At 38.3% G+C, this 10,258-nt stretch overlaps 1 long non-coding RNA gene across 2 annotated transcripts in view; it reads right to left on the reverse strand.

Moving 5' to 3' along the window:
* Positions 1-10,258, reverse strand: part of LOC147162004 (uncharacterized) — a 65,211-nt gene that overhangs the window by 37,094 nt on the left and 17,859 nt on the right. The gene's annotated exons all lie outside the window — the stretch shown is intronic.

Consider the following 10,258-nt stretch of genomic DNA (forward strand, 5'->3'; position numbering starts at 1 on the left):
TGTGCAAAAACTGCGCATCCAGGAGGATTCAGAAGTGGGTAGATGCTAAATTGAGAATTTAGACGTGGGTAGACGCAAAACTGACTGAAAAAGAAGTGGGTATAAGCCGTATACCCTCGACTACACCACTGGATGTAGATCAACTTTGATAAGAGATGAGTGTACATTTTTAGAACTTGAGACTGATTCAACAGCAAAGTAGTGAACGCTATTATGCCTCAATTTATTTACAATTAATCAATAATTAATTTCACACAAATAACAGCACTCAACAATTAATCTACTGTTAAACTCACAAGTGTTGCAAGTGATCATTTTTATCTCCGCTAAACGTGAAACTGCTCATGAGACGAGAGGCTAATTTCTGCTTTATTGCTATTTTTAAGTTAAAGACCAGATAAAAATGCAGATGTAAATATGCTTGTTTTTGTCTTGTACAAACAGTAGAGTTTGCCCGGTCAGCAATTGACTACCACAAAACAACATTACAACATTCTGTTACGACGATACCATTGTGCACTGCGGACGTATGCAAACAATTTAGGGATGATGCAAGACTGAAAACTTAGATGTCTTAGTTTCTTGGCAGGACTAGGGTGATTTCTCAAGCGAGACGTACACAAGTATGAAAAAAAATATATCTCGACTTATTTGTAAAGTGAATTTCATCAGGGTCACATTACTTTCAAAGGCTTTTCTGACCAATCCCTTTTTCATTGTGTCCCCTGCTGCCTGTGTGTCGTTGCTTTGTGAGTGTCTAGACAGTCTACTTCTCCAGCCTTTTGCACACTTTAGGGATGGTTGACTGGCTTCACCACATCACACAGGTTTGTGTGCTGCAGTTTGTTCTCCCATCAGAGTGCAGACAAAATTGCCTTTCATTTCTTGTTGCCCTCTGTTGTACCGGGTGATGTCATATGGGGGGGGGGGGGGGGGGGGTTAAGCGGAGGCGGTCAGGCTGTGCGTATACATGAGGCCATACAGTTCACCTGAACCTGACACCTGAAATTCAACCTGGGTGCATGGAACGTTGCAGGTGTCTTGTTCCAAAGTAATGCAAGACAATGGTAGTCTGGCGAGTGTGCACATAATGCTATCACACTGTGACCTCTGACCCTCATCTGACCCTGCCAAGGCCTGACAAGCCTAATTGGGATCAGCACTTGAATTGTTTAACAGTATCCAGATTATTATCAGAAATAAATCAAATGTTCTTTAAAAATTAAAATAAAACTGCATACAGCATCATAGATTATAATTGATACCTAATTTGTCCTCTGTGGGAAAATACATACAATTATTTAAGCAGATGAAAACAATTAGCATATTATGGGAGGCAATAACACCGTGGAATCTCTAAGGTACTGTATAACAAATGCATTTCCTAAAAACTCACTGACCTCCGATTTGGCAACCCATAACCCCAATATGTCACAAAAAGCCAAAGGCATAGCTAAACACAGTGTTAATGCAGCAGCAATGCTCCCTGAACTGCCTTTAATCTGGGGAAACACACATAAAACAAATACCGACCCTGTTTTCAAACTGCAAAAAAGAGCCATAAGAATTATTAATCGTTAAAAATATACAGAACACATCAAATACAATGAAATTTTTTACGACTTAGTCAAGTTTAAAATAGCACAAATAATGTACAAAGTACACAACAATTTACTCTGCACAGTACTCATAAGCTGTTTGAAATTAGAGAGAGTCCTTATAACATAAGGAGAACAAGTGTCTACAAAAACAAAACAAACATTAAGCAAAGGTGTGTTTCTGTAAAAGGTGTTAATTTGTGGAATCATTTTAGAACTGACCTGAAAAGATGTCAGTTACTTGCAGAATAAAAAAAAAATGTTTAAAAGCAAAGTAAAAATAAAAATAAAAACAAACTTAAATCAGACATGAGCTGTTAAAATTGTATACATTTTAAGATGTATCAGTATGAGTGTAATGAAAATTGTATATGTGAGTATGAGGATATAATTTATAAATGTATTATGGTATATGCCTATGAATTTCATGTGCATATGTTGCTGGCAAATGTACGCATGTCAAGGTGCACTTGTGTACATAACCAGGTTTATACATTTTTGATTGGCTGGCAACCAGTTCAGGGTGTACCCCGCCTACTGCCCGAAGCCAGCTGGGATAGGCTCCAGCAACCCCCGCGACCCTTGTGAGGACAAGCGGTTAAGAAAATGGATGGATGGATGTAAATACATTAACCTCCTATTGTATCAATAATGAAATAAGTCAAAACATACAACGAATAAGGGGTAGGACTAGGTAAGTTTTCAACTTCTTCCTACTCCCTTTTGAACATATAAACTGTGACTAATGCTTGTATACGTTTTTTCTTCTTCTCTTCTTTTAAATCTTTATTTTATTTTTTGTACTTGTTTATATGTTAAATGAACAAATCAATCAATCAAAGTTTTAAGACACAGAGGCATTTTAATCTAAAACGTAAGTTAAATACAGTTGTGTTTAAAAGTTTACATACACATGGGATATGTCAACTTTAAATGTACAAAACGAAAAAAGACACAAAATCTATGAATAGTCACCAAAATTCACAGGCACATCTGTACTCATGTCAACTTCAACCTCTGAAAATACCCAAACAATTGTCACAGAATTTTGGATTTTATGGGCATTAAGCCTTTTTCTCACCATGCTCATAAGTTTACATATCCTAGTGGTATGTAAACTTCAAGCACAATTGCAAGCTCTTTTGTTTATGATTACAGAATTGACTGGCCATAACTTTTGCCTCCTCTACTCTACAAACGTGGCCTGCCTTCAACTACCTTTCGCTTGTTGTACCTACAAATGAATCGGCCTCTGATTGGTTTTGGCGCTTGTCTCGCTCTTTTAATGATGACCACTGATTGGTCACAGGCGTGCTCGGCTTTCCACTTCCTGCCTGATGAAATAAACAAAAATGCCATGAGAATCATCAATCATCACAGACAATTACCTCTCTCTCTCTCTCTCTCTCTCTCTCTCTGGCTGACCCTAGCCCGAACCAACCAACCACCACCAGCTTGCCTATTTTATGTACCGTTTGTTTGTCTGTCTTTAACAACCAACATGTCTGGACTGTGACAGATGTGCTAGTTTATGCAGAATGTCAAACTTTATTATGCTCACATGGGACGTGCTCAGTTTGGGGCCAGTTGAAACAAATGATGGTCGGTTTTAAAAGTATTTGGTGGCAGTATAATTAAAGAATACTAAAACCTCATGACTCATTTCATGCTTGTCCACTGCCAAGGATGTAAACCACATTTTTTTTTCATGACCAGAAGATGCATGTGACAAAATGCCATTCAAATTAGACCGTGCATATCTCTGTTGAAGCCAAGCAATTATGCCAAAAAGGGGGTCGATTCATTCCTTCTAGTTTTGTGGCAAGTAATATTCATGAATGAAAAACCTGCCAATTATGCATAAAACAGTCTAGTTTTTTTTGTACTTGTCAGTATAAACAACCACAAAAAATATTTGATTTTGTTTGCATTGCACATTACTAAGGAGATGACAAGTGTAATTAAAGTAAAAGAGAAACAGTCATGTACGCCATTTCTCACTGATCAGAAAGAACATCAGAATCCAAAATATAACAGTTTTTTCCCCTTGCCTTATGCCCCCATAATCTGAAGCACAAACAAACTCGGGCATTGCACAGTTAAACAGATTAGTACTTTCTGCCATATAAACACAACACCTACTTCTTTCATTTGCTATTGGCAGTGGTAATTTCAAGCAATAGAGTACTATGCTACTATGTTCAGCTCTAAAATGTAAATAATGGCTACAAAAATCATGAAGACGGAACATTAATTTGTAGTAAAAAAATACGAGTACAATAGTAAATATTATTACTACCGCAACCCTGCATCCCATGCTTCAAAGTTCTATTATTAGTGAAGCAAAGTTAAGTAAGCGTCAACATTGTTGCTAACATCACTGATAGGAATTATGTGCAGGTTTTATATGAACTTTTCCACATATTAAAACTATTAAATTCCAAGACTAGGATGCAGCACTGGAGTAAAAAGAATTATATTGTTTTATTTTGTTTAAACTATATAACTATGTACACAAGTTAACAGACTTTATTATTAGTATTAAACATTGCGAGTTTGCTGGCCGAATAATCAATTTATCTGCTTTCTCTGAAACCAGAACTAATCTTCCTGTTGCATTATTCACCCAGAACTAACACCCTCAGTCGCTCTATCAATATTTCAGTGATAGCTATTCAGCTCCACTGGGCTTTGCCTAAACTCTGTTAGGAGCTGTTGGCAAGGTGTGTGGTTTTATTTTGCTTTTTGTGGCGCTGAGTAAACCAGACCTGGAAACAGTTTTTCCCCCCCAAGATTATTCTTTATTGCTCATATGAATTTAATATGATAAATGATGGTATAATGAAGTAACCTCACACAATTCTTGTTTTATTTTAAATTTCATTAGCCTTCAGGTCACTGAGTTTATTTCATTAACACTAAAAAGTTTGCCAATATAGCCAAAGCCAGCCAAAGTGCAACGATTACATATACTTCACAATGGGCCAACGTGATGGATCACCACTAACCGTATCGTAATTCATATGCTCGCAGCTGCACCCAAGCATTACTTATACATAATACACTTACAGTAATTCATAACATACTTTATATTGTAAGAAACATGAGCTATGTTGCAGGACTGACCATTAGGAAATGTCAGAAATGTAATAAATACATTTTGACGACAATGTATCTTTTACTTGTTTATGAGAGTGTATATGTGTATAAATCAGAAATAATGTTCAACAAAGCAATTAGTTTCCAATAATAAAGTTAACTGTCCATTGAACACCATTTTCTCGATAAAAATGAAAATGTCATATCTTTCTCAAGATTGAAGATAAAATGGCCCATTTTGAGATTTCAATTATTGTTACAAATACAACCATAAAAAAAATTGTGCATGTGATCCAAAATTAAATTGTGAATCGTGTTCCATCGCAAACAATCTTAAAAAATAGTGTGTAAACACAGCCAGCACAAAATTGGATGAGCAATTTTTTACAACCGGCAGAGCAGTCAAACAACACCTGCTATACATTTTTTTTTTTTTGCGCTACGTGAGGTTATTGAGGGTTGTTTGTGGGCCATAAGGGTCATCAGGCCTTAAGTGGTGTTGGCGTACGGGAATGGATATTTCTTTAAGGCAAATGTCAAGGGGAGACGTCTGCTTCACAGATGCAAGGTTGCGCGTTAAAAAAAAAAAAAAAACATATCAAAATATGGCATCACTTTTCTTTTGAATGTATAATTAGCCCTTGTTATGACTTCACATTGGGTCACAAGCTTCATTCAGCACTGCCCTAAGAAGTAAACTATCCGTCCTCAGTGTCGATTTTTAGAGGACAGTGGCGGCTGAAGAAGACCAGCCGCCCCGCGCCAGACTGTTCTGCGTTGTCTCCATTGGAAATGACACTGTAGCCCTCTGACCTTCATAGGTGCGTTTGTTCTGATGGATCACAAGGAGTCAAGGGGATGAAAGACAGGTTGGGATACAATCATCTGGATCGCTACACAAAGCCAAACATCCGCAATCCGCAAAGGTACATGTGCAGTGTGTACGATGTGTACTATTTAACTTCCAAATAGCTTGTACTTTTCCACTTCCTCTTAAAGTGCAACCCTTATATTTATGATTTATGATATTCATGTCAGTGACTAATGGACTACAGAAGTCAATGTTTCATAAAAATGAAAGAAACATGATCACAATTATGAAATCTTTTTTTTTTTTTTTTTTTTTACATGCCAAATACTGTGTGATTCATAAACTCAAAACTGCAAAGCATTAGTCCTGGTATTCTATGTCAAAATCGTCAAACATCTGTTTACATGATCCGAAGGCTGAAGAAGGCTGGCTCACCTTCAGACACTGCCTGACAAAGAGGTGTTTACATCTGTTGGTCTTATTGCCACAGTAGACCCACTGATCCGTGTTTGTTTCCACTCAAATAGTAGAACGTTCCAAATGATGTGTTCAGTGGTTAACAAGAACAAAATGGTGACTTTAAATGAATCAACATTAATGTATTTATTTGACACTGTGGTGTAAATTTTCTCCGAGGGAGACCTTCTTTGCATCTCTAAGAGGTTTAATGTGTCTTTAATTAAACTTAACTGCCAAGCCCATTTGTGCAGAGGTGGTTTGAGGACTGTAATGTGCTCAAAGCAACTGGCCCAAAACGCAATGAAACAATTAGAATCACTGAGCCAAACTGCTGGTCCCTAATGATGTCTTCCTTCCAGGCATAAGCAATCAAGCCTCATTTAAGGTATGACCAACGGAGCCAGAGGGTACCAGTGTCGGTCGAGTCCCTAACATTTGCCGATCTGGAGTCTGCCGGATTTAAGCCAAAACCGCAAGGCGTTCAGATTCTTTGGGAAGAAAACTGAATCGTGACCACATCTAAACACTTGTTGGTTGTATAAGATTTCCTCCAAATTTAATAAATCTAGAGGACTGGCCTACAACTTTAATGGCCCTCCCCTTTCCCTGACTCTTGCTACCTCAACCGTCAAGTTGCCTCTAAGTGGCTGGAAATTACCAACTGGGCCTGGTGTGCCACAATCCCAACACCACCAGTAATGTAGAAGGGGGGGGGGGGGATACCCGCCCAACCACAACTAATCTGAATGTGGTAACAAGGTCCTAAAAGTTGCAAGAAGGCCATAACCAGCTCAGGAACTACCGTGCAATACAATATCATAACTGAAGCATGTCACCAATAGACTTAATATGAAATCAGTATAACTATTCAAACAAATACTAATTAGAATTCAAATGAGTAAGAGTTTTGTTGGTGGAGTCAATGGATGGCACTGATTTCAAGTTTAATAAATGAGTGGAAATGTTAGTTAATATCTGAAACCATGTTTCTTATTAGCCGGGTTTTACATGGAGACTTTTTACTTATTCCTATTGAAATCATTCCAAATGAAGATCTGTGGTTTGTGACGTGATCCATTCCGATCTGTCGTTTATATGCTCCCCTTTCTATAATTGGATCAGCCGCGGGACGCACGGACATCGATCATCTGATTTATTAAGATGAAGTTCATTCATCATTTAGCACACTAGTTGTGATAGTTTCAACACTTTTATTGAAGTAACGTCTTGATAAAAACAGGTTTCAAGAACTTGAAAACAAGTTCTCCCCTTGCAGACAAATTCTTGGAGAGACAACGGCATTTTAGTGGGTGGAAACGACAACGTCATGACGCATTTACATCAAGAAAGAGCATCACGCAGCCTCGCCATTCCGATTGAAGTGTTTACATGACGCTCGTTCGGATTGACAAAAGGAATATACCACCCCTGTGGTTCTGAATCAAATTCAATTCGGATTCAGCCTTTTCATTTCAACTGAGGTGTTTATATGGAGCATTTTGATTCCGTTTAGCCGTCCGGATTCATTCTAATCGGAATACATGGCTCCATGTAAACTCGGCTATTGATGGAAATGGAAATAATTTGTTTGAAACACAGTTAGGGATGTTAGACTACAGGTTCCACTGTACATTTTGAACTGTGACTGTAGTCAGTCATTATGAAATAATCACTTGTGTCTATATCATACAATATTCTTAGGCTAGACATGCATCCATTTGTTCAGATGGCCCCTTCAAGTAATGTAAACCAACTTTGAATTGTCTAACTCCCTGAAATGCAAACATTTGGCTGAAAATCCTTTCCAGAGAGGGGAAACCCCTACAGCCTTCCTAAGTAGTTTAGAAGAGAGGAGAGAAAAAAAGTAAAGGAGGGAGAATGCGTGCTGCTTGGCTGCATCCAACAAATTGTTTTCTGCTGTGACGAAACATTTGTTCCCCTCACGGACGAGCGACGTGCAACATCTGAATCGTGTTAGGGCGCTCTCGCACACAAATACACAGGGCTGCAGGGCCCGGCCGCCATGTGCATCACTGATCGCTAACTGATAATACAACAACAGCCATTTGTTTTTACAACAACACAGAACGCTAAAACAATCTGGCGTGAGTTTATTTGAAGCTGGGTGCATGTATTCGTTCTCCAATCGCGGTTCTCCAAGCAGTGTAAAAATTGACCACACATTGACATGTCTCTATGCAAGTTCTTCTCACAGAGCAACGGCACACGCCTGAGCCCAAATATATCAAACGACTTGACACAAAGGTCAAAGCTTGTCACAGCAAAAGGTCTTCAACTACACGCCGCATGTTGAATAAGTGCGTCTGAAAGTGCTGTCCGTGGTGCTGAAGCTTATCACCCTAAGTGGTCCTTGATGTGGAACTTGTATATAATTAGTGCAAAGCATACATGTCAAACAATTAGCAGACAAGCCTTTCTTTGTAATTGTAAATATGAGAAAAAACAAAACAAAAAGGTGCACACCACAACGAAGGTTGAACTGTGAATAATATAAACACCCGTAGGTTTGTCCATTCGCAGGCCACTTCCTGGTTTAAAGACAGGACCATTTTTTATAGTGAGTCAGGGGAAAGGGTCCCAATGTTGGTCAAACGGCAAAAAGGGAATCTAAATTCCTAATGAAAAAGAAAAATTATCTGATTCTAGTAGATCGGCTTTCGTTTGTTCGTCTGTTAGCTACTTTCTGGAAAAGTACATCATAAGACACTGAACAGAAACAGTTTCATTGTGTTCAAGTGTCGAAAAGAGGAACCAAATTCCTTGTAACAATTTTATCTGACTTTTTCCTGTGTAAATATACCGTTGTGGGGATGAGCGAGCACCAATGAGGCATCAGTATCAGGCTGATACTTGGCCTTATTTCTATCTGTACTCGCAACAACGGCCATCCTCTAGCCGTTTTATGATGAGGAACTGAAAATTACAATTAAGAAAAACAGAAAAATTGCCATTATTTCATGCAATTTTAAGGAAAAGTGCTATATTCGGATATATAGGTCTTTCTTTAAAGGGGACCTGAAATGAAAAGTGAATTTTTTTTTAGTTATCATATCATAATATGCATTCCCCCACCCTGAATAAGTTTCCAGAGTTGTGAGAAAATGACCCATGTTTCCCTTGTCTATGGCAGTTTGTGTCAAAAGGGCTGGTTCAGGAGATCAGTTTTATACGTCACTAACCTCACATTTTTCGGTTTTATACATCACTAGCTCAGTGCAAACTCCATCCTCACAATTTTGAACCCCTCTCCCCACCTTCATTATAATATTCGCGGAAGCTGGTCGGCGCTTCACGAGAGAGCACGGAATGGCTGGTTTCTGCTCGCGGAAGCCGCTTGGCAGCCCCACGTCGCCGCCGGCTCACGGAAGCCGCGCCTGCGCCGCCGGCAGAATTTCGAAAACAATTATTTTGATACAGTATTAGGGCATCCAGAGGATGGTTGTTGTCGTTGCAAAGCTCACCTTAGGACACCTTTAAAATTATCTCCTTTTTTTGGGAGGGGGGGGGGGTATTTTATGTATCAAATCAGTACTAGTGGTATCAGTAATTGGTATCGGTTACTATTCAAGAGTCCTTGTACTGGACTGGTATTGGTCTAAAAAAATGGGTGGAGGGGGGGGGTGGGGGTAGAAAAGCAGTATCGAGCATCTCCCCTGTGCAGTTTTTATGTCAATTACCAAAAACAACTAACAAAAAAGCCAAACAAAAATGACACTACTTCTGCAAGTCCTCATTTTTTTCAGTAGGGGATAATATTTACTGTGTAATGTGTATATTTTTTATTTTGTTTTTTGTGCTATACACACATTCAATTTTTGTTTTATTATAAATCAATCAAATCAAAACACTCTATTACATTTTTGCATTCACACTTAGTGGAGGTATTTAACTGCAATATAAGCTAGTATGTCATTAACGCTGGCATCGGGCCGAAACAGGTCACAATTTGTTAAATCTAATATTTTTTCAAAAAGCTATACTGTTGTTCAGTCCACATGTGAGGGTGTTATTTTTACAAATTATTATCAATCTAAAGTGTGGAAAATGTCTTTCTCTTTATGATGATGAAATGTAAACAGTTGAACAAACATGGCGTTTTTGGGGTCTCCAGAAAAGTGACTATTTTGAATTTTTTTTCGGCCTGACGCTAGCGATAAGCAAGTACGAAATGTCACCTCTGCACAATATAATAATAAAATATTCTACTATTACAACAATAATAATGCTTATTTTTGATTGACACAAAGATATTCACCTAACATGTGTTTAT

This window comes from Leptonotus elevatus, chromosome 15 (genome assembly GCF_054856555.1).
Source record: "Leptonotus elevatus isolate MCC_2025b chromosome 15, RoL_Lele_1.0, whole genome shotgun sequence".
Taxonomy (NCBI): Eukaryota; Metazoa; Chordata; class Actinopteri; order Syngnathiformes; family Syngnathidae; genus Leptonotus; species Leptonotus elevatus.